The sequence below is a fragment of the Amblyomma maculatum genome, unplaced genomic scaffold (genome assembly GCF_055883805.1).
Source record: "Amblyomma maculatum isolate TAMU_Amacu unplaced genomic scaffold, ASM5588380v1 scaffold_13, whole genome shotgun sequence".
NCBI lineage: Eukaryota > Metazoa > Arthropoda > Arachnida > Ixodida > Ixodidae > Amblyomma > Amblyomma maculatum.
The window spans coordinates 29,427,232-29,454,462 of record NW_028146738.1 but is presented as its reverse complement, the minus strand read 5'-3'; the positions used below and the strand labels follow the sequence as shown (position 1 = coordinate 29,454,462).

Genomic DNA, 27,231 nt, shown 5'->3' with positions numbered 1-27,231 from the left:
AAGTCCGGCAACGTGGCCGTGTCTGGGACAGTTGTCAACAACAATGAGAACTCTTCTCTTCTGTCTCTGGAAGTGGCGATCCATCTCTTGAAGCCACTGCTCGAAAAGTGCCTGCGTCTTCCACGCTTTTGAATTCGTCATGTATGTGACCGGCAGCGTTTTTATGTTTTTAAAGCAGCGTGGTGCTTTAGATTTGCCAATCACCAGCAACTTTAGTTTGTCAGTCCCAGTCATATTTGCGCCCACGAGGACCGTTACTCAAAGCTTGCTCCGTTTGGCCGCAACACAGTCGTCACCAGCAAATGCAAGCGTTTTATTCGGGAGTAGCTGGTAGAAAAGCGCAGTTTCGTCCACATTGTATATGTCTTGAGGGTCATATTCGTCCATGAGTTCAGTCATCTTGTTCTGCCTCCAATCGCTGCAGACCGCTTCATCCACTGCAGCGGCCTCGCCGACAACACAACGAAAGGCCAGTCCATACCTTTTCCGAAAACGGTCGAGCCACCCATCGCTGCACGCAAACTCGACATTCAGTCGCAGGGCAATTTTTTCCGCCTTAGCTTTCAGTAGCACTCTATTCACTGGCAAATTCGCACTGTGTGCTCTCTCCACCCAGGCAAGCAGAACGTCTTCAAGGTCTTTGTGCTTAGCTGTGCGCATCCTCTTCCGCTTCGGCGCAAACTCACCATCTTCCAAAGCACTGGTAATCCGCACTTCGTCCTTCACAATACCGCTCACGGTACTTTTCGCGATGCCGAACTTGCACGCTATTTCAGTCTTTGAAAGCCGGCCGGCGCGAACTTCGGTCAAAACTTCGGCCTTCTCACGAAGCTCAAGCGGCTTTTTTTGAGTTGTTGGACGACTAGCCATAGTAGCAACACGGCGAACATGGCGCGCACGAAAACAAACAGCACACACCACGAGGTGGCAGCGTACAGCCTGGTAGAAAATTGCGGGACACGACGCGCACACCCACCACAAACAATGGATCTGTGCATTGCGTAGTAGGCGTCGTTGGCGGTCAGCAAAGGCGCGAAGCTTGGTAGCACTGGCATGACGACACTATCAGGTGATCACCACTGGGAAACGTCATTGGCTGTACCTTTTTTTTCTCGCGTTTCGCTAGTTTTGCTGGCTGAGCCGCGCATGCTTTATTTTTCTCTCTCTTTCTTCCTCTCTGCGCAGCCGGCGCGACGCGAAACGCGAACCTACTCCTACTGCGGGGACAAAAGGAGTGAGCGGGGGAACGGTGGGAGAGGACGAGCAACGGCACTCTTCCGCCTTCGTAGAATCGCATTTTCGACGCCGACGTGCTTGGGTCTGCGTGCGTCGGCAGCACGGATGGTCGTGGCACTGAAAAGCTTTTTTTTTTTCTTTCCGCTGAAGCGCTGCTCGGACAGTCGAGTAAGCTGTGCGGGTGGGGTGCGGCCGGCCGTGAAAATTCATCTTAACCGATTAGCGATTGCAAAGTGTTCACCTTAAGTGGATTTTTTTGCATTGACTCTATGGGGAACCAAACAAACGACCTCCACTGTTCATCTTAACCGAGGGTTCATCTTAAGTGACTTCGTTTTAACAGGAGTCTACAGTACATAGCGAGTGTGCTACTCACAATACGACACCACGCTATAACACATACGTGGCCCGGTCGTCCATCGACCTCCACAGTTTGCGACCTAGAAATCCATACCTTCTAACGCAGCAGCATCTCAGGATGGCAGGCTGGCAAGAGCCAGCATCCAGTGTTCTGGACAGCAAACGTCAACATGTGATTCGCTCAACTGAAGGCTGTGATGTCCTTGAATGGCATTACGATTCAACCATGCCGTCCTCAGCAACCTTATCTCACCCCACCTCCTGTGTTGACTCACTTGCCCTGCCTCAGGACGCCGCCCATATGATGAACTGTGCATTGCCATCCTGGCATACTTCATCCTACCCTGCTGCCACTCTAAGTACCTGCTTTCACCCCCCTCTGCGACAGCATTGCACTCACCTCCGGCTGCATCCTGGGGGCACAGCACGCTGTAGCCATCAATAGTTGGTGCCCTACCACTTCTGCCAAGCGTCTCCGATACTCTTGCAAGAAACGCATTGGGCGCTGCCGCAATGTCACCGCGGCAGCACATCCTCGTGGTCCAAACATGCCTGCAGGACTTTTCAGTGGCTTTAAGTCCACTGCCAAGCCCTGTCAAGCTGGGTGAGGTGCCTGGCCTACTGAAGTTTGCCATGCTGGCAAACGCAGTGATGGACGTGCCTCACACAACTCTACTCAACTGCACAAATCTGCCTCGCCTGAACAGCACCACTGGCCAGGCCATTGTTAAGCTTGATAGACCAATGGCCTCTGGAACCCTGCAAGGCAGTTCGTTTGCCTGTAGTGGTACCGCTACCTCTCGAGCTCTCCCATAAAGAGAGCCCCATTCCTTAGCTGCCAGTGTCTGAAGCATCACCTCTGCATCTCTGGTTACACCTTCCATACGCAATGCCATCGGCCGCGCAAGATTATATGTTGCACACCAAATGTTGCCCGCAAATCCCAATGAAGGTGCATTCATCACTGCAGCATTCCCCAGCTAATTCAATGGTCAGAGCCAGGCCCTCAAGCTTGCCCTTCGATATGCCCACGAACAGCGTTTATCATCCTTGGGTGAATCTTTATGCTGGTCACATCCCTCTGCGCGGTCCCCTTATGGCACCACTTGTCCACTGCACAGCAGCCAGCCTCGACCACCTGAGATTATTTACCCACCAAATGGCCCTTTACAGATCTCGAACCTGAACTGAACTTACTTTCCTTTTTCCTACCTATTATTTGTTTTGATCATGTTCTTTACCCTCCTTTTCTTGCTTCTTTTATTGCCTGACCGACTGGGGGAAGCCCTGTAACGATGCGCGTGCCAGCACGGGCCGCGTGTCGAAGAGCGAAAGAGGCAGCGCCGACACAAGCGCTGCAGAATACTCTTGAATTTGCCCTTAGGTCGGATGCTGCCCCTCTTCCAGCTTTGATTTAATAAATGTGGCCACAGTGGTTGCCCTATCCAGTGACCTCCCCATGCCAATAGGTTATTGCACAAGAATGACTTCGCTGATGAAAGCACAGCTGCTGCATACCAAAACAATGAATGGGAACTACAAGAAACAGGCAAGAAAGCAAAGAACAATCTTCGACCATAACAGATATAAAATCTCTCAGGAATTGAGCATGGACTGAGGAAAACGTGAAAAAAAGATCCGATGACAGACAAATGTGCTTACTGAATGGAAAAGCCCATGACAGAGGTCAGCCGGAGAGTTGACAATCTGGCATGCTACTCTGCACAATGCAAGGAGAAAAAGAAGAAAAAGGGCAGTGGTGGGTGACGATATGATTTAAGGTTAAGGGGGGCCACGGGTCTTAGAATAGTGAAAAATGGACAAAAAGACACAAATTTGAGAAAAATGCATTTCGGAATGTTTGCACCTTCAAGCACGTGTCCTAAAAATATCAACGCTGAATTTGACCGAGAAATACAATAAAACTGACTTTTAAAGCACCATGGGAGCCGCTAAATGGCCCAGAAGGAGCAAAATTTGTTCAAAATTTCATCGCGCACCGCGGGCGAGGCAGCCCGCCGATCGCCGCCATATTGGGCTTGTTTTGAAGCTTGTTTCTTTGTGAGCCTTTTGAGGCATGTCAAAATGGCGTCGCTCAAGCAGGCCGACTGCCATCGCAGGTTTTCCGAAAGCCGTTCTCAGCCGCTGATTGGCTGGCGCGCACACTCACGAGGTGAGCCCCGCGTCTCGCGCTTCCCATTTTGGTCATTATGAGCCATTTTCTTTTTTGTTTAGTTCGCCATCGCGGCGGCCACTGTGCATGTTTCCTTCCTGCCCTTGCGATCGTATCAAACGCTCTCGCAGTCGCCAGTGACCTTCTAGACGTACGTCAGTAAAGAGCATATATATATATATATATATATATATATATATATATATATATATATATATACAGTCGTGCCTCGCTAATATGGACACTTTGGTTTCCGACCAAACCTGTCCATAAAGCGAGTCATCCATAATAACGAGTCATGAATAAAAACAAAAAGAATTTTATTGAAAAAAAACGAATTGTATTTAACGACTGCTTTTGTAATAACAGTGTGCACTGGACTCAAAATTTCACAGAACACCGGCAATTTTCAGTGCATTATCCTTGCCATCGTTGTCTTCGAAAAATTGTAGTGCAGTCTGAAGCGACTCGCTTACCATGACACCCGTGATGTTGGGCTTTGTGTAGGTCGAACTTTTGAGCACGAACTTCTCGCTCGCCGATGAATCAGCGTCTGATTCTCTACTTACCGCCACTTCCAAAATGGCCTCTTCACTGAGCAAAGTAGCCGCTAAGTAGCTGCTTGAGATTCTCCTGAGGCGAGGAAACAGCTGAGCTGTCGATACTAGTCCCTCGCAGCTTGGATTGACTGAGATAGCTTTTGCCGCTTGTATTCACAGATTTCTTCGTGCCTACGTTCAGCTCTGTTCTTTTGCGTTTAACTTCCGCCATGCCAAAAGCCAGACTCAAGTTGAGGGTTACAAGCTCCTGATGCTGTGCACTTTTTTGCCTAGTTAACCTTTCTGCTTTTCCGTTCTTCTGATTCTTTCTTTTTTTGCCTTGTACTGTTTCTGTAAGGAAGCAAGGGAGTCAAGTTGGCAAGCTGTTATGCAGAGGGCTATCGAACATCCCATCGTCTTGGCGCCGTTTTTATGTGTTCCCATAAAACAAACACTGCAATCTGAAGTACAGTTTAGAACGACGGCTAGCCGACTACGAAGAGCTCAGACCTTGTCAAGGCCGCATCGTTGACTCAAAGCGATGCCGACATGCGGACCGCCTAGTGTGCAAAATTTGGCAGTTCGGCAGCGCAACAGGGATGAAAACCAGGAGCATGAGAGGGAAGTGCGTCCAGGACGGGACGCCCGGTCCCGGTTGCGTGTTTGTACGTTGCCTTTCTTTTGTCGCTCTACTTTGTGAGTGTGTCTTAACTCTCACCGAAAAGCGTTAATGGCTTCATGGAACACACATTGCGCTTTGGGAAAGAAAACTTCTGTTCCCACTGCTACTGTAGGCACTTGTCTCTCTTCCTGTCATTTCTTTCTTATGCTTTCACCGGACTCTCTGTTCACGTTCAGCAGAATTGCAACCACATGTTGCTGTTTTCCCGACTGCGGCGGCACTTCTGCTGCACCCAGAAATCTCCTGGTTCCCCCCTTTCGGGGTCTATCTTACGCTGACCCTCGGTTTGCTGTGTACATTCCTCTCCACTCTTGCGCCCCCCCCCCCCCCCCCCTCCCTTAGAACGGCGGCACGCCCGCTTTGGTTCTTTCCAACCCCACAGGACTCGTTCAGGCATCCCGCCGTATGGGCTGTCACGTAGGTTCGCGGGTGGCGCGCCGTTCTTTAACTTGCGTTCGGACTCCTCTCCTTTTTTTTTCAAGCACTGTCCATATTAACGAGACAAAAATACATGGGCCCAAGTGAGGCGCGTGCATTCTTCCCCTGTCCATTGTCCGGACAGCGAGTTTCCATATTAACGAGGCATAAATACATTGAAAAGGTTTCGTCCCCAGAAAAACTGTCCATAATTCGAGTCGTCCATATTAACGGGGGTCATATTAACGGGGCACGACTGTATATAAAAAACGAGAGCATCCGGGGAATGCTGCATGCATGCACCGCTTAAGAACGAGCATAAAGCCGGGCCGTCTGCCACTGCGGCGCAGGTTCACCTTGCTCGACGTACTGAAGTACAACAGTTATGAAGGCAGTGGGATCGTGAGTCTACTGATCTTGATATTGCAGGTAAACGGTGCAAGAATCTAGCACAAAGAATCAGGAAACATGCCGAGCGTGCTCAAGAAACTGAGTGTCATCATGAAATGAATGCCGAAGCGAATAGGAACAAACGGGCGGTAGAAACTCCAGGACAATGGGCTGTGCGACTGCAAGTGATGGAAAGGTATAGGAGGAATAAGCAGAGCTACACACCTAATTCGCATTTGATTAACTATGCAAATTGGCCGTAACTTTTTTTTCCCCCGTGGTGCGTAATAAGAGCGGCAAATAATAAATTTCGCACTGCAGTATGCAATGGAGTGCAAATAGAAGCTTCTGCTCCAGCAAAGGGCTCTGCACATGGCTCTGCATCTGAACAGCAAAGTTTCACTATGGAACAGTGACCAGTTTATTAGGTCAATTTGAGAAATATATGCCAATGTGTTTAGGCCTTTTTGGGAAATTTTATTAACATGGTGATACTATGTTATATCACAATTTTAACTATTTCTTTACCGGGTAGGGCACTGGAAAAGGCATGTGAAGAAATAAATGTAGTTTCTTACGCTCATCCTAGAAGTACATGGCTTTATGTCAAGCTTTTGCAATTTTGGGGAGATGGTACTGTCACATATTTTGTACAGACTTTCTCTTGAAGAGCAGAGCTACACACTGATGCCAATTACATTGCTATAGCTGCATTCCAGAAAAGGCTACAGTTGTTTGAAGCTTCAAATGCATTTTTCTCATTTCAGTGTTTTTGGGCACTGCACTCAGCCTAGGGGGGCTTTTTTCTATGTTGTTTTTAAGTGACACTGACAAATTAGGTATCATTGCAATCGCACTAAAGATATCTAGGGAGTGATGCTATACATATTGCTCTGGTGCAATTGTGCTAATTGCAAATTAGCAAGGTAATGAAAGCTAATTAGAGAAAAATGTATGTAGTAAGAGTTGGTCCTTTTTCTCACCTATAAGTTGCTTTCAAATCAATAAAAATAGAACCACCCTCAAGAGCATGTCTTTAGCATTGAGTCTATGCAATTATTTTTTGCGTTTGGCAAGGCGAAATTGCCAAAAAGCCCAGTAAGAAGTACCCTTGGATTATTTTTTAAATCTATAGCAGTCCCTGAACCAATGTAGCTATCAAAAATCCAAGTAGAGACTTGAAATCAGCATGAAAAACTGCCCCAGACTGAAGGGGTTCCAGTGCCGACAAGAGGTTCCGGTGCCAAGATGTGGACAAAAGGCTCACATCTGCTCTTTTTTCAGTTGTTTCAGTTTGCCTTAGGATCGTTCGGCACTGGCTTTGTTTCAAGTCAGCTTGGAGAATGCGGGGAGGTCTACAACGCATGCCCAGATGGAAACATTGCAGCGACTGCGAGGCCTCATCTGCATGAATTCATGGAGCGTCAGAAACAGCAACGTGCCGTGACACGCACGTGCACAACTTTCGAAGACGCCGACTCCCTCGAAGGACAGTGTCCGGCTGTAATCAGTGACCGGTTGTTATATGCATATCTTAATGCATTTTCAGTGCCCGGCGTGATAGCAGTTGCCACTGTCGGCCATCGAGGGCGCTCGCGGTGGAATGAAGGACTACTTGCTGCTACAGACAAGGCCTTTGGGTTCCGGTGCCGAGATGCAGACGAAAGGCTCATACCTGCTCTTTCTTCAGGTTGGTTTATTTTACCATTATAAGCCAACTCGTTCGCGTGAGAACTCAGTACCGGATCCCACCTGGTCTTTACGGCAGTGTATGCTTGTCTGTGCCAGTGTCTGTCTATGTGCTAGTGCAATGGATTTTTGGTTCAGAATAAGACTGTTGCTAGCCGGGGATGTAGAAGAGAACCCTGGTCCTCTGTCAGATGTACATGAACGTGAACTCATGGAAGCAATACATTTTCTGCCAAAGTTATTGGCAGGACAAAAGAAAATAGTAAAACAGTTAGAGGCTCTGGAAATGCAACAGAAACAAAGAGATAAGAAATTCGAGAATTTAATTTTAAAAACAGACAAATTAGCAGAGGATCAATGCGCTGTATCTGCCCATGAGGATAGAGTAGAAGTGCAGGCTCAACACAACCAGCTTTCAAAAGCTATGCAGAATGTACTAATCTATCAGGACGATTTGGAAAATCGTTCCCATAGGAACAATTTGTAGTTCTTTGGAATAAAAGATGACAATAATAAGGAAACATGGGATGAATCAGAGGGGAAGATTATATCTGCCTGCTGGGACAAATTAGGCGTCACTATTGAATCATCAACAGTCGAGAAAGCTCACAGGATGGGGAAGTATAAAAACGATAAGCCAAGGCCTATTATAGTGAAGTTTGCGCTGTTCAAGGACACACAGCGTCTTCTTTCTGCTGCTTAAAAACTAAAGGGCACTGGTATGTCGATAAGTGAGGACTACTCTCAGCAGGTTCAACATTGTAGAAGTAAACTTATCGCTTTTGCGCGAGAACAAAACTCCGCAGCTAAATTTAAACTGAAGTACAAGATGACTTGACGGCAAGACGCATATTTACAATGGTGCAACCGATTCCGTAAGGGAGAATACGCAATAGTAAACAAAACATGGGCCGCCGCGGCTTAGAAAACACTTATCAGAACGCCTATTCATCGTTGTTATCAACTATGGGAGCCTGAAGAATAAGGTAGATGAATTTGCGAGCCTTCTGCGCATTTCACAACCTGATACAGTCGAACCCGGATATATCGAACTCGAAGGTGATCGCGAAAATGTTCGATATATCGACAATTCGATATACAGAAATTGGCTTGTGACAGCACTTACGATGCGAAAAAACGATACCGTATTTGCCGCGTAATCAACCCACTCGCATAATGAACCCACTCTCCACTTTTGCACCCGAGAATTTGAAAAAAAAAAAAAAATGCATTAAGGCCAGCTCGCTCACATGCAAGCGATTGAGCGATTTCAGCGATGAGCGGCAGCGACAGAGCGAAAATTTTCACTTGTTGGAACGTCCCTCTCGCCGCTCGAGCCACAGCCACCGCCACCGCGACAGTTCAATACAAGGTTTCTGTGTCGCTGCGGCAGAAAATCGCGAGCGTTTTCGCTTGCATGTCGATGGCGCGTGTCACTCCATTTCGGTCGTCGCATCCACAGCTCATTTCTTGGCAGCGTGCCAAGATGTTGGGCAGCGATAACGTCAGGGCGCGTTTATCTTTTTATAGCTGCTCCGGTGGCGGGGAGCGAACTTGGCAGAGTGCCCAAGGTCAATGTACAACTGGTCGCGCAACTTGGAAGAAAACGCGTGCAGCTGCCTACTGCCAGCGGCATCAACTCGATGATGAGGGCTCCTGCGAACTGTGAGGCAAATTACTAGCGCACAGAAAATAAGATCTGCCAGAACTCCAAAGAACTAGAAAGTAAACATAATATTCTCACTCAGGAATGAATGCAGTTTTTGTTTCTTGCGTAAGAAAAAACGTGTCACATTTTTAATAATATTTTAACTTGTTTCTAACGGCCTCTCTCGGCCACTTATTATCCGCTGCGTAGTTGCCCAAAGCTCAGACATGGCGGCTTTTTTCATCCGCGGGATGGGTGCGTCATCGGCCCCGGTTCAACGTTCATCGTTGCGCGCTGCGTACAGAGTGGGTTATCTGTAACAAACAGTCAGTATTTTATTATGCTGGTTGTGGTAGAGCTTTACAGCAAGGCGAAGACTGTGTGTGCTCGATGAGAAACTGATTGCCGCTGCATGTGCGCATTTCCGGACGATGGGACAATGCTGCGTCACAGCTCGGCGGTTCGGCTCGGCCTCCCAGGCATGTCGCAAAAGTGGTGGCTTAATTGTTTTACGGATACACGTCTGCATGAGCGGCGTATCGCTGCATGTTTTAATTGAACGGTGAAGGTGAGATTTTATTGCCCCCAAGATGCGTGTCGCATTGCTCAAAGCCTTCCGTTCCGCTCCCTTTGCTGCGTGTTTTGCTTACTGCGTCGTATTACCGCACCAACGTTCGCTGAACGTGCTTTAGCTGTTATTACAGTGATGTTCCTATTGTCAATGGGATCTTTCTCATGAACATGTTAAATGCTTAAGTGGTAAATTTGTAACCTCACATTGACTCCTCTCAGTGGCAAATGAAGCGCGAGTAAAATAATGGAATCATGAACAGGGCGAGATTTATTGGAGAAAAGCTATATCGTAGATATTTTGACTTCTCAGCCGCATTAACTTCTAAATACTAGTAATCCCAATTTGAATTGCTTACCTAAGCTCTTACAGGTTGGCGTTCTAGCGCTAGCGTTAGTTATTCCGTTCGTTTGTTTTTGTTTTTCTTTGACACTGATATGTACTTTGTTTGTTAGCAAGATTTTTTACCCTTTTATAATCTCACCGCGTCTCGTTAGGAGACCTACGCTGAGGTCATTTTGTTATCACGAGGATTTCATGAAGACCGTGACGAATGAGCGGTGGTCGCTTTCCTACACTTAAAGATTTCATTGTCGTGAATCGTCCATGTAAGTAATCGTGAATTAATAAAGCCTGGCTTTCTATGCAGCACAGCTTCACTCATTTATGCCCTTAGTGAAATGCCTCAAGCCACGTGATTCTATCCATGTGCTTGCCGAAGCCCCAGAATGCGTTTACATGACGCGCGACGAAAGACTAGGCTAACGACGACGGAGGCAGAACGATGCTATGATAAGGTGGTTAAAGATGCCGTAACATTTCAGTTAACGATTAACCTTGCTCTTGGCGCATGATAGCCTCAGTTGCTTATGCGCCATAAAACCCCAATACAATACAATACAATACAATCAGTTAACGTAAAACTTGACTGTAGAAATCCATGTCAAGTTGGCTGAACAGTTACGGTGTCCATTTTTCTGCCTTATCTGAGCATCGTTCTGCCTCCGTCGTCGTTGGCCTTGTTTTTCGTTTACAAGTAAAAAGACGATCGAATTCCCCGCCAAAAGTACGTCCCTGTGACGTCACAAGCAACGTCACGTGTTTGTTGTGCCTCACAGTTCGCAGGGGGCGCTGGGAAACTAAAGCCTCGCTCAGAGCCGACACGCAGGCTTCTATGGGAGTTACGCTACCATTTGTTCTTCTACCATGGAGTGCCCGTGATGGCTTGATTACAAAAGCCTGGTTCGATTTATCACGCCGCACTTGGGGCGGGCGTCATGATCGCAGCAGCTGACGGCGTGCTTCCGTTGATTCATACATGCAAAGATAAACGGCTCCCGCCAAAAAAAAAAAAAAAAGCCTGCCACTTCTTAACGTCCGCAGCCGCCATATCTTACGCTTCTTACGCTACGTCACACGTACAGCACAACGATAAGAAAGAATGACTTTCGCAAAAAAAAAAGAAAAAAATAAGAGTTGCCGCTTCTTAACGTCCGCAGGCGCCATAGCCACGTCAGTCGCCGCCGCGCGCAGAAGGTTCGCAACACACGCTGGAGAAAGCGTCCGACGTCTGTCTGAAAACGGGCTGAGCTGGCTTGGCGCATGCGTAGCGCGTACTGAAGGAGAGAGCTCGGCAAAAGAATAGGCACACCCACACACATGGCTTGCAAACGTCATGTGTTGGCGCGCGAGAAACGATAACTGCAGATGCGCGCGCCTTTGGGGAATGGGCGCGGCGCTGTCCAGAACTGTCCCCTCTCATTCCTTCCGCGTGTGGCTTGAAAACGTCACGCGGCAAACGACCAAGGGTGATGCGATCGTCTTTGGGGAAGGCACACTTTCAGTGCATGGTGTGGAGTTCGATAAATCGAACGACCGGCGAAATTGAGTTCGATATATGACGCGGCTTTCCTATACAGTTGAATCCCGCTATAACGAAATTCACGGTGCACGAAAAAAAATTCGTTCTCGCGGAACTTCGTTATCGCAAAAATTTGACGTGAAACGCAGAAAGAATTGCCCAAGCAGCAGCAAAGGCGTTTAATGCCAAAAATCTGTAAGCTTGGTTTGCTTACGCTTCACGGCGAGCAACGCCATCACGCGATTTTCGCACTCGGTCAGCAAACCCATTGCAACATCGTCGTCTCGGACAGCAACGAAATTCCTGATGACATCAAAAGCGTCCATCACCTGTACGGCGGTTGCCGCAGCCGGCGCTTCCTGTACGTCGTCGTCTTCTTCATCGGAAGAGTCCTTATCATTCCGGGCAGCTATTATGATCTGCTCATCACTCACATCTTCGTGAACAACAACACAAGCGTCAGCGCCGATGTATTCGTCGAGCTCGAGATTAGGCGGCACGGTTCCTATTTCTCCCAGCGTTTTCCAGGCGGCCGCGATCCCCGGAGCCGGTGACGCCTCTTCGTCGTCGTCTGTAACGCCTGGTGTTAGGCCAGCAGAGTGTACGGGTCGACCTTCGGCAAATCCGGCGTGCCTGAAACAGTTCACAATTACTGAGCGCCCCAGTGTGCTCCAGGCAGCAGACATAATCTGCAGTGCCACGTACAAGTCCACCTTCGTGTCTCGGCCGGTTTCAGTGTTAAAAAGCAGCCGCTGAATTAACCTCCCGCGGTAAGCGCGCTTCAGGCTAAGAATCACGCCCTGATCGAGAGGCTGTAAGACAGACGTGCAATTGGGAGGGAAAAACCTCAGCTCCGTGTTAGTGAGCTTGACTTCGTCGGAGTGATGCGCTGAACAATTGTCCAAAAGCAAGCAAACTTTACGGCCCTGCCGCTTCATGTCGCGGTCGAATGCCATCATCCACTCGGTGAAAATAGCGCGGGTCATCCATGACTTGTTGTTCGCCTTGTACTGCACAGGTAGGCTACGAGTTCCCTTAAAACAGCGCGGCTTGGCACTTTTGCCTATGACTAACGGCGGACGCTTGTCCGAGCCATCCATGTTTGTGCAAAGCAGCACTGTGATGCGTTTTTTGCTGTGTTTGCCGCCGTGACAGCGCTGCCCCTTGAAGTCGAGCGTCCTAGCCGGCAACATCTCGTAGAATAGCCCGGTCTCGTCGGCGTTGTAAATGTCTGCAGGCGCGAAGTTGCTTAAAATTCCGGCCATGTTACTCGCCTTCCAAGCAGCTGCTCCGTCCACGTCTGCTGACATTGACTCGCCGCACAACACTTTTCCAACGATGTTATGGCGGGCCTTGAAACGGTTTAGCCAGCCAATGCTGGCTTTAAAATCAATGCCAAGTAGGCATGCATAGTTCAAGGCTTTCTGCTGGACGATGCTTCCGGACAGGGGGACGTTGCTGGCTCGTGCTTCCACAAACCACGCATGCACTGCTTTGTCCAACTCTTCATGGAGGGGCCGCGTCACCTTTTTGTGCTTCGAGGATGTGCCTGAAGCAAGTGCCATTCTCACGCTGTCCTTATTGCCTAGAATCGTTGACAGCGAACTTGCAGGAATTCCGAAGTCTTCAGCAATTGCCGCTTTCTTCCTTCCGCTTTCTGCTTGGGCGATTATTTGAGCTTTTTTCTCAAGGGAAAGAGTTTTGCGTTTTTTCACTTGCGTTGCCATCGTGTCCTGCGGATGAAAACTCGTCGTTGTCGAAGAGAAAGGCAGCGAGTGAACAACGCGACCACGACACAAAGCCAAAATGGCGGAACTGCAATCACGTGATTTCATGCTTAATGTGGCTTTGGATTTGACTTGGACTTCTCGCCAATAAAACTAGTTTCGGTTTCGATTTTGAACGCGAAAATTTCGTTGAAGCGGAAACGCTCTGCAAAAATGGTTCGTTGTGCAGAGAAATTTAGGCCATTAATTCTTATAGGATACTCGCGGGGAATAAAAAATTATTCGTTGTCGCGGAAATTTCGTTGTGGCGGTATTCGTTGTGGCGGGATTCAACTGTACTTTTACATGGGATTTTCAAAGGGATATTCCGTGAGTTCGATATAACCAAAATTCGATATATCCGGGTTCAATATAACCGGGTTCGACTGTATTGTGATCAGGACTGAATCCTGGTTAGAGCCTGGCATATTGGATTGTGACAGGTTTCCATCGGAATATTTAGCTTATCGGAAAGATCGTAATAGGCAGGGAGGAGGAGTGTTCATTCTTGTGCATAACAGAATACTGAGTGCGCCGTTACACTACGATGACGTCTCTTCAGAATGTGTTTGGTGTAGAATATTGCTTTCTAGCGGTAGGAGCCTTGTGGTGGGATCGTTTTACAAGCCACAGTCGTCAACAAGCATAGAGCCATTTCGTAGCCTTTCACAATCACTGTCAGCATTGTCATCGAAAAACATTCTACTTAGAGGTGACTTTAACATGCCTGAAATTGTATGGCGTGACCGCTGTCCTGTGGCAACAAGCAGCTCTGGCCTCAGTCTGCCTTCTGTGAGGTGGTACGGAACAATGAACTTGTCCAGTTTGTTAATTTCCTAACACATTATGGCTCAGCTGGAGGGAGTACATTAGACTTGTTTAGTAACAGTGAAGATTTGGTGGAATCAGTTAGGGCAGCACCAGGAATAAGTGAACATGAGCAACAATAGTATGCAAACAGAAATCGTCAAGAATTGCCCTAGACAGATTTTTATATATGAACAGGGTAATTACGAGGCCATAAATGAAGAGTTGGAATTATTCCTGCCTGTACTTCTGGAATGTAGCAGTCAGCACAATGTAGAAACATCATGGGATATGTTCAGAGACAAACTGCTCTCTTTGGTCGCTAAATATACTGTATACACGCATGTAATGGCCACACTTTTTTTTCCAAGATTGGGGTGAAAATCAGGGGGTGCGGCGATTACATGAGAAAAAAGACAGCGAAAAAAATAATTTGCGGTGGTACCTACCTTTATTATTGTCAAAAAACTCCTCGTCCTCCTCCGCTAAACTCGTCGGGATTTCAGGCTCGTCCCGTGTCTAAAACATCACTCCTCGTCGTCGTCCTCCTCCGAACTCATCGGGACTTCAGGCTCGACCTTGTCCCAGATGAGGTCATCCTCCGTACCGTCCAGCCTGTTTGATATCCCTGTTACCTTGAAACTTTTTTCCACAGTCTCGAACGAAATCGTGGCCCACGCTTTGAGTATCCAGTGGTAAACGGCCACAAGCAATGCCCGTTTCAGTCGGCCGGTTGGAGTCTTCTGGTGGAGGGCCGTTGCCATCCACTCACTGTACGCACGGCGAAATCCACACTTAAAGGGCGGTTTATGGAGACGTCCAGCGGCTGAAGCATGCCGGTCATGCCTCCAGGTGTGACGGCCAAGTCCGTGTTAAATGCACGGAGCTGTTGCCGCACGCTCTCTGTCAGGTGCCCCCTGAAGCTGTCTAGGACGAGTAGAGAATGTGTCGCAAGATTCACCCCTGGTCGCTTCTTCCAAACACACTTCAACCGGTCTGTCACCAGCTCATCCGTCATCCATCCTTTGTCCTGTGCACGAACAAAGATGCCATCAGGGAATTTCTTCGCAGGTAGACGTTTCCACTTAAAAACTACGTAAGGCGGTAGTTTTCGTCCATCCGCTGTGATGCAAAGCATGACCGTGCATCGCTGCCTTTCGCTCCCCGATATAAGCACACGCACGCTCTTCTTCCCCTTTGCCTCGACTGTCACATTCTGGGGTGCGTCAAACCAAACTGAGGTTTGATCGCCGTTACCAATCTGAGAGAGAAGGTGATCATGTTCTCTGCGCTTGTTGATAACAAACTTGTGTAACTGCATAAGCTTTTCACCATACTCCTCGGGTAGACGTTGACACATCGTCGTGCGACGGCGAATGGACAGGTTTTTTCGCTTCGTGAAGCGCGAAATCCACCCATTGCTGGCTTTAAACACGGTAGCCGCAATCCCCTTGCTACGTGCAATGTCTAGCGCTTTCATGCGCAACATCTCAGTCAAAACAGCAAAGCCATTGCGCCGCGTCTCCGTCACGTACTCGAGAAGTGAGTCTTCAACTTCCGGAAACATGCTCTGCTTCCCTCGAAAAGCGCGCCTCTGAACATTTGTTTTCCTGACGGCATCTTCTTGGGAGCACCATCGCCGTACACATTTTTCGTCAATGCCGAACTTTCGTCCAGCTGCTCTTTTTCCTTCTTCTTTCGCGTAGTGAATCACTTTCAGCTTAAAGTGAGCGGTATAACTAACATATTTTCCAATTGAGGAAAAAAAAAATCTTCAGCTCACGAGCGCAGAACAAATCAGGGCAGCGACGCGTTCCAATTGCGAGATTGCACGTGATACGCTTTGGGCAATCGAGGAAATGGCTGTAAAACAGAGGAGCGAGCAGACTTGGACTGGATTGGATTTGCTGGCCTCACCCTTTGTACCGGGCGGGCATCGCTGCGGCTAGGAGCGCCCCCTTTGTAACGGAGGTGGTGGCCGCTGCCCCCATGCTCGACTTTTTTTTCCCTCAAATATTTTGTTCTTAATTCTTATTGGCTATTCTACTTCTAACCTTACGCTTCATTTTGGCTTTCACTTGATTTTTGGGCCCCACCTGGTGGCAGTAACCACAAAACGTTCTGTATTTCTTGTACCGCACAGTAGACGGCACTGCCCAACTTCCTGAAACTCATGGTGCGGCTTTTACTCGGGAAATTTTTTAAAAGTTTTTTTTCCCAATTTTCTTTCTAAAGTTCGGGGTGCGGCCATTACACGCGTGTATACGGTATTCCCTCTAGGGTCGTATCATGTACGCACAGAATGGACAAACAGTGGATTAACAAGGAGTCGCGTTTATCATTTAGAAAGAAAGCAGGGGTATACAAGGCTTTCTAAAAAACTCCTAACCAGAACTTGTATGATAGGCTAAGAACTAAAAACTTGAAGCAGTAATTAAGAACTACAAAAAGAACATACTTATTTATCATCCCCCTAGCGGATAAAATAAGATCTAACCCAAAAGAATTATGGCGATACGTCAAAAGTAACAAAAAAAAGACAATGTTGGTGTTCCTGCTCTCAGGCACGAAAGGAAATTATTAACAGATGATACTGAAAAGGCTGATTACTTCAATGAATATTTTCATTCTGTTTTCACAGCATACCGTCACACACCACTACCTGAAATACATGAGCAATTACCTCAAATGGAGGACATTGTTGTGAATGAAGCTAGAGTTAGGGCGCTCTTGAACAATCTAAACCCGCATTCTGCTCACGGTCCAGATGGCATGTCAAATCATGTCTTGAAGCGCTGCGCCCGAAGTATTGCACCTTTTTTGGTTGATTTATTTAGCAAGTCATTATATTCTTAACAACTACCTAGTGAATGGAAAATGGCAAATGTAACTCCTATTTTCAAGGGTGGCTCTCGTGATTTGGTAATCAATTATAGACCTCTGACATCTTTGACATCTGTTTGTTGTAAAACGTTGGAACATGTGTATTCGGGGCTTATTAAGCACCTTGATGACCATGATTTTTTCATCCCGACCCAGCATGGGTTTCGCTCGAGATTATCCTGTAGCACACAACTTGTAGAATTCATTCATAATGTTGCATATGGTTTTAACAATGGTACACAGATAGATGCTATTTTTATTGATTTCAGGAAGGCGTTTGACGTAGTCCCGCATAACTTACTTCTACACAAACTTTCATATATTGGTCTTCCTGATTCACTTTACAGCTGGTGAAAGATTACATGTACGAAAGGCAGCAAAAAGTGCCTCAAATGGTGTGACGTCGCAAATGGTTGAAGTTTTTTCAGGCGTGCCACAAGGATCCGTCCTGGGGCGCTCCTGTTTCTTGTGTATATGAATGATTTAACTGAAAGCCTTGTTTCGAATGTTAGATTATACGCTGATGACTGTGTCGTGTATAATACTGTGCCATGTGCAGAAGATATGAGTGTGTTGCAGTCTGATCTCGAAAAAATCTGTTCCTGGTGTGTTAAATATAAAATGGACCTGAATGTTGCAAAATGCTATCATGTGCAGTTCCCGAACAAAAAGCAAAAGTTCTCTAGCTCATACTTCATAAATAATGCTTGACGAAGTCAAATATCTGGGCGTCATTGGACTGGACAAATCATATTCACTACATGCGCTAAAGCATGTTGCCTTTTACATCTTGTTTCAAGTGTGCACCAAAAGCACTGAAGGAAACATTGTACCTCTCTAATATCCTACCGGTGTTAGAATACGCGTGTGTGGCTTGGGACCCCTTCACAAAAACCTTTGAAGATAAGTTAGAGCGTGTTCAAAAAAGGGCTGCAAGATTCGTCACGGCTATCTATGACTACAGAATTAGAGGTTCTCAAATCAGGGAAAGTCTAGGTTGGAAACTGCTCTCCGTATGCAGGAAAAGCTTCCGGTTAACTTTTGGACAACATTAACAATAGTAACACAGGAATTGATAGGAACACATATTTAAAACAACCTCATTATTAGTTTAAGAGATGAGACAATTCCAAAAATGTCAGGCCATATCAAAGTCGCATAAATGCGTTTAAGTTTTCATTCTTTCCGCGCTCAATTTCAGATTGAAATTTACTCCCGGATGAGGTCGTATCTGTGTCCAATTTTTCACTAGCCATCGAGAGCATTATATGAATCTGTGTTACATTACAGGCAGTGTACTTAATTGTGAAACTCAGTCACAAATTTTTGCTGGGTGTGTCTTTTACACTTGGCATTGAATGTGCTTCAATTTTTTTTGCTAAAACGTGTTTTTGTTTTTTTTTATGAACTGATTGTATGCTTGATTGTATGAACTGATTGTATGCTTTCGCTTCAGTTTTTCTGTTTGCTTTATGTTTGCAACTAACCCCCCTACAATAATGCCCAATGGGCGCTGTAAGTACTTGTAAAAAATAAATAAATAAAAAGTTTCACTCAGATTGGACAAATAATAAAGAAAATTATTTTAAGACCCACATCCCCCCTTAAAGAGGTAGAATGCAAATATACAGGCATAGTAATTTGTCTCACAATTTGTATAACTATGGAACCAGAGTCAAAGGAAAGGGATGTTGAAGATGGAGCAAAGCAAACGAAGGAAACTAAGGAGCAAGGAACGTAGCAGTACCCTGAAGTGACTCAACACATCAGTGTCAACCATAACGTCAAGACTGCTGGCGACCAACATGAAAAAGTGCATTAAAAGAAGCTCTTATCAATGGTGCCAGCTGCATCAGCAATGCATCAGATTTACAGTAGATTTACGGGTCTTTGCGGCCGAAAATCAGTCCAAAAATCTGATTTTTATTTCTTCATTTTTGCGGTCCTGAGACGTTTCCGCAACTATATACAAATTTTGGTTAAAAAATACCACCCAATTTGCATGCTACAGCGTTCCAAACGTTTGGCACTTTAAATTGACATCAAATCGCGCCAAGTTTTGATCGGCCGCGGATCGACAAATATGCGCTCCATCTGCATCATTTTAGTCTCGTTCAAATGATCGTGATTCAGGCTATTCCCATATCCAGATTGGCGGCCATGAGCTAACCTCTGGAAAGAAAAACAAAGGGACAAATTTGCGCGAAACATGCGCTACTATTCGGTTCCGCAAGCATGTGACCCAAATGGCTACTTTTGGTTGGCTGCCAGCATCACCTGCTTGCGGCCTGGCACCATTTTGAAAAGATCGCATGGTTAGGTCTAGCTGGCTTAGCGACATTACGTCGTCCCGACCACAGCGTAAAACGCGGAAAATTTAGGTTCGAGCATCATACTGGCCTAAAAAGCGAAGAAAAGTAGAGATAAGAAGCACGCCGATGACGCGGCATCATGTTATCCACAATGTTCACTTCACTTTAATGCCTTAAAGACCCTCATTAGAGGGTATTACATAAGGGGTGGGGCTGCCAGCGACGAAGCGTCGACGCTCCACAATGAGCCGATAAAGGCGTAGCAGGTGGCGCTTGGCACCAAAGATAGGAGAGCTAACAATTCCCTCGAGGAGATTCCTGCCATGTAAGAGCATCGTAATCATGATGATACAGATGAAAAAGTGATACCTAAGCAGTTTTCATGGGCGCAACAGATTGAACACTCGGAAAATTTAGTGGCGCAGCTGCAGAAGTTATCGCGAAATGGCTACACGTAAGGCATACGGAATCGCAAAACTTGAAATAAATTCCCTTCTGAGTTCAAGGGCAATTATCTCGATGGAAAACAATGCATTCACACTAGAACTCATTTTATAGAGTTGCTATTAGGCTTGGTAATTCAAAAATATATCAAACAAAAACATTTTTCGCTGATTTTTCAAAATTGAATTCTGGAAAGGAGCGTTATCTCAGCTTCTACAGCAGCTATTGCTATAATTCTTTTTTTGCTAGAAATCTAAAATCATAAGTTCTGTAATAACTGTTTTTAACCATTATTTGCCATACTTACCAAAATAAATCATTTGGCCCAGTCAACAAAATGAGCTTTTTCTTTGGCAAGTTCGGCAAGCCACAACTTTCTTCCAAATCATCCTAGAATGCTCAATTATGCTTTATTGCAGTCTTTTGTGATTCTAAACTATTTAGGGATCAAAATTTTCTCCTCAAGATCAGGAAAAAATGGTTCTAAGAGGGGTGTCCCCCCTTAAACTGAAAATTTAACTCCAATTCGTTTTTTATATTTTTTTCAAAATGTACATTTTGCCTACCCTTCCATTTTGCAAGTGGCACTGTGGCTCTTCTATTCATTAGATTTTATTGTTTCTTTCATTAACTGGCTCATGATTGTACAAGGAACACAACAAAGCTATTTGTAAGAGGTCTGCTTTGCATGAACATTTTGAAAACATATGAAACTCTAGAAAGGGGGAAGTTGTATTTGCAAAGCTTAAACTTCAAACTTGCAAAACTTTGGCTGGAAGTAAGGCAGGTCCATAAAAGTAGTTTTATTGTATTCCTTAGACATTCAGTAACAGATCCTTAAAGCTTTTAGCAATTTTACTTCAGTAGATATTTCTAAAATCGTCCCGCAAACTTCGAACACCAAGGTTATTGTAACTACTAAATACATTTATGTAGAAAGAAACTAACACCATATTTGAAATCAGCACAAAAATTTACATAGACACTGCTGATTTCATATTATAGCAATAATAATAAGAAAATTTTGTTCAGCAACATGCCAAAAGCATCGACCAGCAGCTGCCATCTTCCTCCTCACCATCAAGTAACTCACGTTACACGTCAATTCTCAAGCTGCTATACAGAACATCCAACTCTGTATTCCTGTAACCCCAATTATGTAGCCTAAGCTGTAATTAAACCTCAGTTATCCCCATGCAAAAGAAGTTGTTAGTTCATTCAACCAACCGCTATGAGACAAAGCACCAAAAGGAATGGCCATTTACAGTCGTTACTTCACCCATTCAATGAACATACAACTGTTTTTCCAATACTGCCTCAGACACCATCACTGTGTCATACGGAGCAATGTCCATAGCCATAAATTGAGTTTAGGTTAACAGTTTTGAAAGACGGTTCTATATGCCATTTGCTAATTTAATTCCTAAGTCGAAAATAGGGAGCCCCAAGGAATATTGCGTAATAACTCGATATTCTCAGAAAGAAAAGAGCAGACTTTCCATTCAAATTAGATGCAAGACTGCTTCTTAGGAGTTGCAGAAAAAGAGGCCACAGCTCTTCTTCTTTTATGATGGCAGTCATGTAATTCTCCTGTTTTGTGACCTACACAGCTTAGAATCCTCTGGCCATTTCCTTGATTGCCACCAATGTCCTGGTAGAGGTCACGACGGGTCTACGTGAGTGGCATCTGTATCTTTTCCTAACTTTCTCATATGCTCAGTTGATATGCCTCTCTGCTTTATTCACTTTTGATTAGTTCTGACCTTCATCTGGACATGATGCATGCTTACTTACCTTAAAAGAGTTGGTCTGAGCAAAGTCCTTCCATGTAGCCTTGTTGCAGTTGGAAAATATGTGTCCAACGTTTCCAGTACAAATCCAGGTGGCAGGGCCTTTTCAGCGTACACTATGATCTCCTGAAAAAGGCCGGAAGGTTAAAATATAATTAACAAAGTATGCAAGTGAGCCACACAGAACTATGCTGCAGAAGAAACAGAAAGCAACTGCTGATGTACAAATGCAGATAACTGTTTTAAAGCTTCAGGGTAGCCAAATACTTTAGCCTTTTGCCATTCTCTTCCCAATAGTGCGAAGACAGAAGCTGTCATCGTTCCTGTGGTGCTATTCCAGAGACTAGAATGAGCAGTTTGCTCATTGCAAAGTCGTAAGCCAAGTGGTCGAGGATAGTTGATGTTCACAGGCTTGCTCTTCTAGCAAAGCTCCGATTTCGGCAAAATGAGTCTACTTCACATCATTGGAGGTTAATTTACGCATTTACATTGACTTGACGTTGAGGTTTGCAGTCCTTTAAAATATAGTTAGTATAGTAAGGGGGCAATTTTCTAAAATTAAGGGACCAAATAACAAATGAAGAAAGCTAGAGATTATGCATTTCTTTTTTTGTAAGGCTAAAGCCTTTCTAGCCTCATTGAAATCCCGTGCATGGGATCTGTACACTGATGTGTTACTTGCAAATAATGAATGTATGAGGAGGAAAATTAGCTATCAATCATAACAGATGTATGAGGAGGGAAAGTAGATGTCAATCATCCTGATGACGTCATCCGAAAAAAAAAATCCTGTCTCCACCGGAAATCGAACCACCACCCCTTGTATCCGCGGCCGAGCGCTTTGACAAACAGCAGCACACCTGGGATCGTGAAATGCACATCATAATTCTCCTTGTCTACCATGAGGACGATAGTAGTGATGACAATGATGCTGGAATTAGTGATAATGATGGTGCATTTAGTTTATAATGGCAATGAGAGCAAAAGCGGTGTACCGTGTGCAGCAGCAATGCTCCTGCTTTCGCATTGCTGCAGCTTAGATTCCACAGTGCTCTCGGAATTTTTTGTTTTTTATTCGAGCGAGGTTTGACAACCTCAATCACAAGATCTTGTCTTGCTTGCACGAAGAATCATAAAACAAGGTTTATTGTCCACAAAAATCAACATCTTGCATCACATGAGGGCAGCTCCAGAACAGCCCAATTTCAAGACAGCTGTGATCAGCCTATGCCCAAAAGCAAACCCACTAAAAGAACGGAACAAAATGCAAAATGTCAATTTAATAGCGAACATAGAAAACAAAAAACAAAAAAGGCAACGGGGCAAATGCTGAAAGCAGATAAGAAAGCAAGTTGTAAGCAAATTACAGGTGAGCATGTCTTTGGCAACATGCTTTCTCGGGGCAGGCAATGCTGGGCATATCAGGTTATATACCTTGTGCTCATTTCAGCAGCTTTAAACTTTTTTTTTGGCGGACTTGGGCTCCATCACGGCATTATAGAATTGAAAATTTAAAACTGCTGCACATTTTCCCGACTGGCTGGCACGTGAAGCGAACTTTACATGTGCTCGTTCCCCCCTGCTGATCTTTGTCAAACTAACCCTTCTGAATTTTCCTGGTGCTAGCATGGGCAGACACTGTGTGCCATGCATGACGGTTTGGTTTATAGGGTCTAACATCCCAAGGCGACTCAGGCTATGAGAGATACCATACTGGAGATCACAACGAAGTCCGCAGCAAACACTGGCATGGTTAGCTCAAGAACAATGGTATCAAACTAATGGCGGTAACACGATGGCTTTGCACAATGCAAGCCCATTTTACACGAACCCAGCACACAGCCCCAACGCAATGCTACAGCCATAGTCAATGATGAAAAAGAACAATTGCTTCCACGAAAGAAAGCCATTCATAGAAAAAAAAAGTATTTAAATGAAAACCAAGTTTCACTTCAAAAAAATCTGCTTATAAAATGCACTCAAATTACGATTAGCAACAATTTGCTTCATGGGCTAGGTGCCAAACTCTAATAGGGTGGAGCAAGCCATTAACAAATCTGATGTTACCTAAAAGTGCAATCACCTCCAGCACCACACCATGCTAACCAAAGGGTGCCAGACCATGGTATGTTTGCTGTGGCTGGCAGTTCAGTTTGCCTGCATTTTCGCCTGTGTCCAATCAGTATTCCTACAACAGGCTCATGAAAGAGGTACTTTTCCATATTTCACCTCTGGTTGTGACCTTGTGCACTGAGAAGACCTAGAAAAGCACTCCCTTCATAAGCGCGTTGTTCAGGCAGCGATCCGGTACAGGAGAAAAAAGCAGCCAAATCAAACTGTGCATCAGCTATCATCAGTCACTGCAGCCAACCAGAAAGAAAGCATGGTCTCACAACTAGTAGCTAAAGCTTTATGGCAGTGATGTCAGTCTATGCCATATTGTTGGCTGTACAGTAACTTACACTTGTGTTACCCACATATGAAATAAGCATTTCAGGATAATGAAAACTTGAACAACTACTGACAGCTTGACTGTCTATTTTATGTAAATGTTTGGCACATCAATAGTCCCCAATATTTGAAAAATAAATAATCACCTGAGCATGTCAATACTTCTTGAACACAAAGAGCACACAGTGAAAGGATAACACATACCAAAAGCCGGGCACGCAAGATGAGGGGAACAAGAACCTTCTAGCACCGCGGGGTCCCAGGTGGAGATGGTCTCGTAAGGGGAGGTCAGGTAGCCATAGAAGATGTGCACCAGGTACTTGGGGCCGAAGAATGGCGAGCTCAGTGCACACAATAGTTTGCTTGTTACACCACCCAGGGAGTGCTGCATAGAAATGAATCACCAGGGACACACACAAGCCTCAAACCTCTGCCATACAGGCACACCTATTTTACTCAAGGCAATTATGTACATAGCAAGTACTGCTATGTGAACAGTGGTTCAACAATGTTACACAGAATGCACAAAATCAAATGCATACAAGTAGACTACTCATGCACACCTTTCAGTATTCTACTTAAGTCTACATGATAACAATGGGCAACAAGTTTTTGTTATTGCAACTGTAGGAAGAAGGAAAATAAAATGCACGGGCCTGCTACTCGCTCTGTAGCTGAGCCACCTCCACTGCCTCGTGTGGACAGAAGAGAAAATAAAGAAAGTAAGAAAAAAAAAGGGAAAGAAAGACAAGCATCGCAACAGCCGTTGCGGTGGTGGATGGCTGCCTCCGTCGCAGTTAAGCGGCGGTAACCTACCAGTCCAGGCCCCGTAGGGCCAGGAGCAGCCACCCCCAAGTTGCTTATGCATTTAAGTGCAACTCTTGTTGCCGCTCACAGCCACTTGGCCGCAGAGAGAGAGACAAAAAAGCTGTCTGCTTTTTTTATACAAGATTTTAAAATGGTTGATAATGTTGATGATGTTTGCAATTGTGTTTGATCCAATTAACTTTTCAATATCTGCAATAAATGCCATTGATTTCACATAAAAGCTTCCTTTAACTAGCAAATAATGTATAGCATTTCCCCAACCTGAACCAAAAAAAAGACAGGTCTTTAATCCATTTCTTTGTCCACGTAGCACGGTGCACCTTACACCTGTCTGCGCTCATCGCAAGCACATTGTAGTTACTGTACAATGCTCTCACGAGGTTACAGGTGCACAACCGTTCGTATCTCAGGCCCAAACGCATTTCATAATAAACTTATAAGTGGGCGAACTCCCCACAACACAATTACAGTCACAGCATAGTTTGTAAATTACTACACATGCACTCCATAACGTGCGCCTCATGCAGGCAGAACGGAGTCCAAAGAGAATACTGGCGTGGTTAGCTGGAGAACAATGGTATCACACTAACAGCGGTGACGCGATTCCTTTGCACAGTGCGAGCACATTTGCATCAACACTGCTCGGAGCCCCGAACGCAATTCTGCAGCCACAATAAAGCATTGCTTACTCAATAACAGCTAATGAACTAGAATTTCGCAAGCTCACATGCGTGACAGCGAGAAACACGAACATGAACGCCATACCGCGTTTTCCACCACAGCGCAGGGACAGCAAAGTCAGTGGAGCTTTAAGGCCCGAATTCTGAAACACTCCTAACCTGCCTCATACACACGCCGTAAGGCGACATTTCAATTCTGAAACGCTCGTGATTTCCCTCTTCGAGTGCTCGTTACCGTGTGTGCGCTTGCGTCTGGACCACTTCTCGACGCCACATTTTTGCCCTCACAAGGACGGCGATCGCGAGTGCATCCAATTACATCTCTGACCCTCAGGAAACGAGCAATGCTGCCGACGCCGTTTGTCATCGAGGACGGCAGCTTCGAAAGCTGCAGAAGGTTTACGCCGCGCAAATGAACATTTGCGTGGCCGTGTGCATGAGCCAATTTAAATTTTCTGTTTCGTCCCGCAATTTCTTCAACTGGTTTACCTCACGTGGGCGCACGTTTGGCATGCTGTTGTAGTCGGTGCACAAGCGCTCCCACACTTTTGACTTCACGTTGAGCAACACGGCGTCGTCTTGTTGCTCTCGACCGCACTTTTGTACTTGCGCACCAAAGGAGGTCTTTCTCCTCTTCAGAAAAATAGCTTTTACCTAGTATGACAGCACATATGTCATGAACGCGCACGTGCAGCAGGTGGTCGCTGTAAACATTGGAATGCTCCGTCGCTTTTGCGCATGCGCCAGCTGAAAGAAATGAGGAGGAATAACTTGCCGGATGTGACGTATGGGCCGATAGCTATGGCTATGGGCCGATAGGCCGATAGCTGGTCGCCAGTGTCGCCGGCTCGACCTATCGCTTGAAACGGCGACGAGAAGCAGTAGACATTTTACAAACAAAACAAAACAAGGCTACGTCACATCCGGCAAGTTATTCCTCCTCACTTCTTTCAGCTGGCGCATGCGCAGAAGCGACGGAGCATTCCAATAAAGAAGGTCTCTGGTCGCCAGTGTCGCCGGCTCCGTGATCGCTCGCAAGCCGGACATGGCTGTGGCGATGGTGGCGGACGGGTTTCTTGGCATTGTAGTTTGAATATCGTAGCCGTGTGGCCGTACGTGTTCCTTTCCACTTCTTATAATACTCCTTGAGCTTCGGCCTCGCGTACTGCTGTTCGTCAAGCAGCATGCTGTGATATTCCCATGCGTTCTCTTAGTTACAGATAGCACCATCTCCGACCTGTGGACTCTGCGACGGACTCTGCGACGCTAGTTCTGCAATGCGTGTCAGCCCGCTCTTGTCGATGGAACATGCCTGCAGTATGTCGCAAGTCAAGTACTTACTTGCATTTCCCGAAATTTACGAGAGTCACTGCCTTTGGATCATCCGGAAGTAAGGTGTACAGCGCAAGTAGCGCAACACATGGGATGCGACAAACTCGTCTCCGGTCGAGTGCGTAGTCGAATGGAATCTCGCTGTCATTTTTATCGTTGTCCTCGACTTCGACACCACTATTTAGTAGCAGTGGTAAACTTTAATCACCTCGAATACCAGTATAAAAAGGGGCGTCGTTCCGGTTGGTGTTCCTTCAGGATGAACGTTAGTCACTACTTGACTAACGTTCTTCTTGAAGGAACGACTCTTCATGTCAGTTCTAAATCCCGGATCCTAAGACGTGTGTATCGTGGAAGCTGGCCACCTGCCGA

The 27,231-nt window shown here is 45.9% G+C and overlaps 1 long non-coding RNA gene across 1 annotated transcript in view; it reads right to left on the bottom strand.

Annotated features, from left to right (window-relative positions):
- LOC146172480 (uncharacterized) overlaps positions 1 to 24,400 on the bottom strand; it is an 88,741-nt gene extending 64,341 nt beyond the window's left edge. The window contains exons 1-2 of the long non-coding RNA XR_014702553.1: positions 24,224 to 24,400; positions 21,573 to 21,694 (exon numbers count right to left, since the gene is read on the bottom strand). This is a non-coding gene — a long non-coding RNA (uncharacterized LOC146172480). The remainder of the gene's footprint in view (positions 1 to 21,572; positions 21,695 to 24,223) is intronic.
- Positions 24,401 to 27,231: the final 2,831 nt, after the last annotated feature.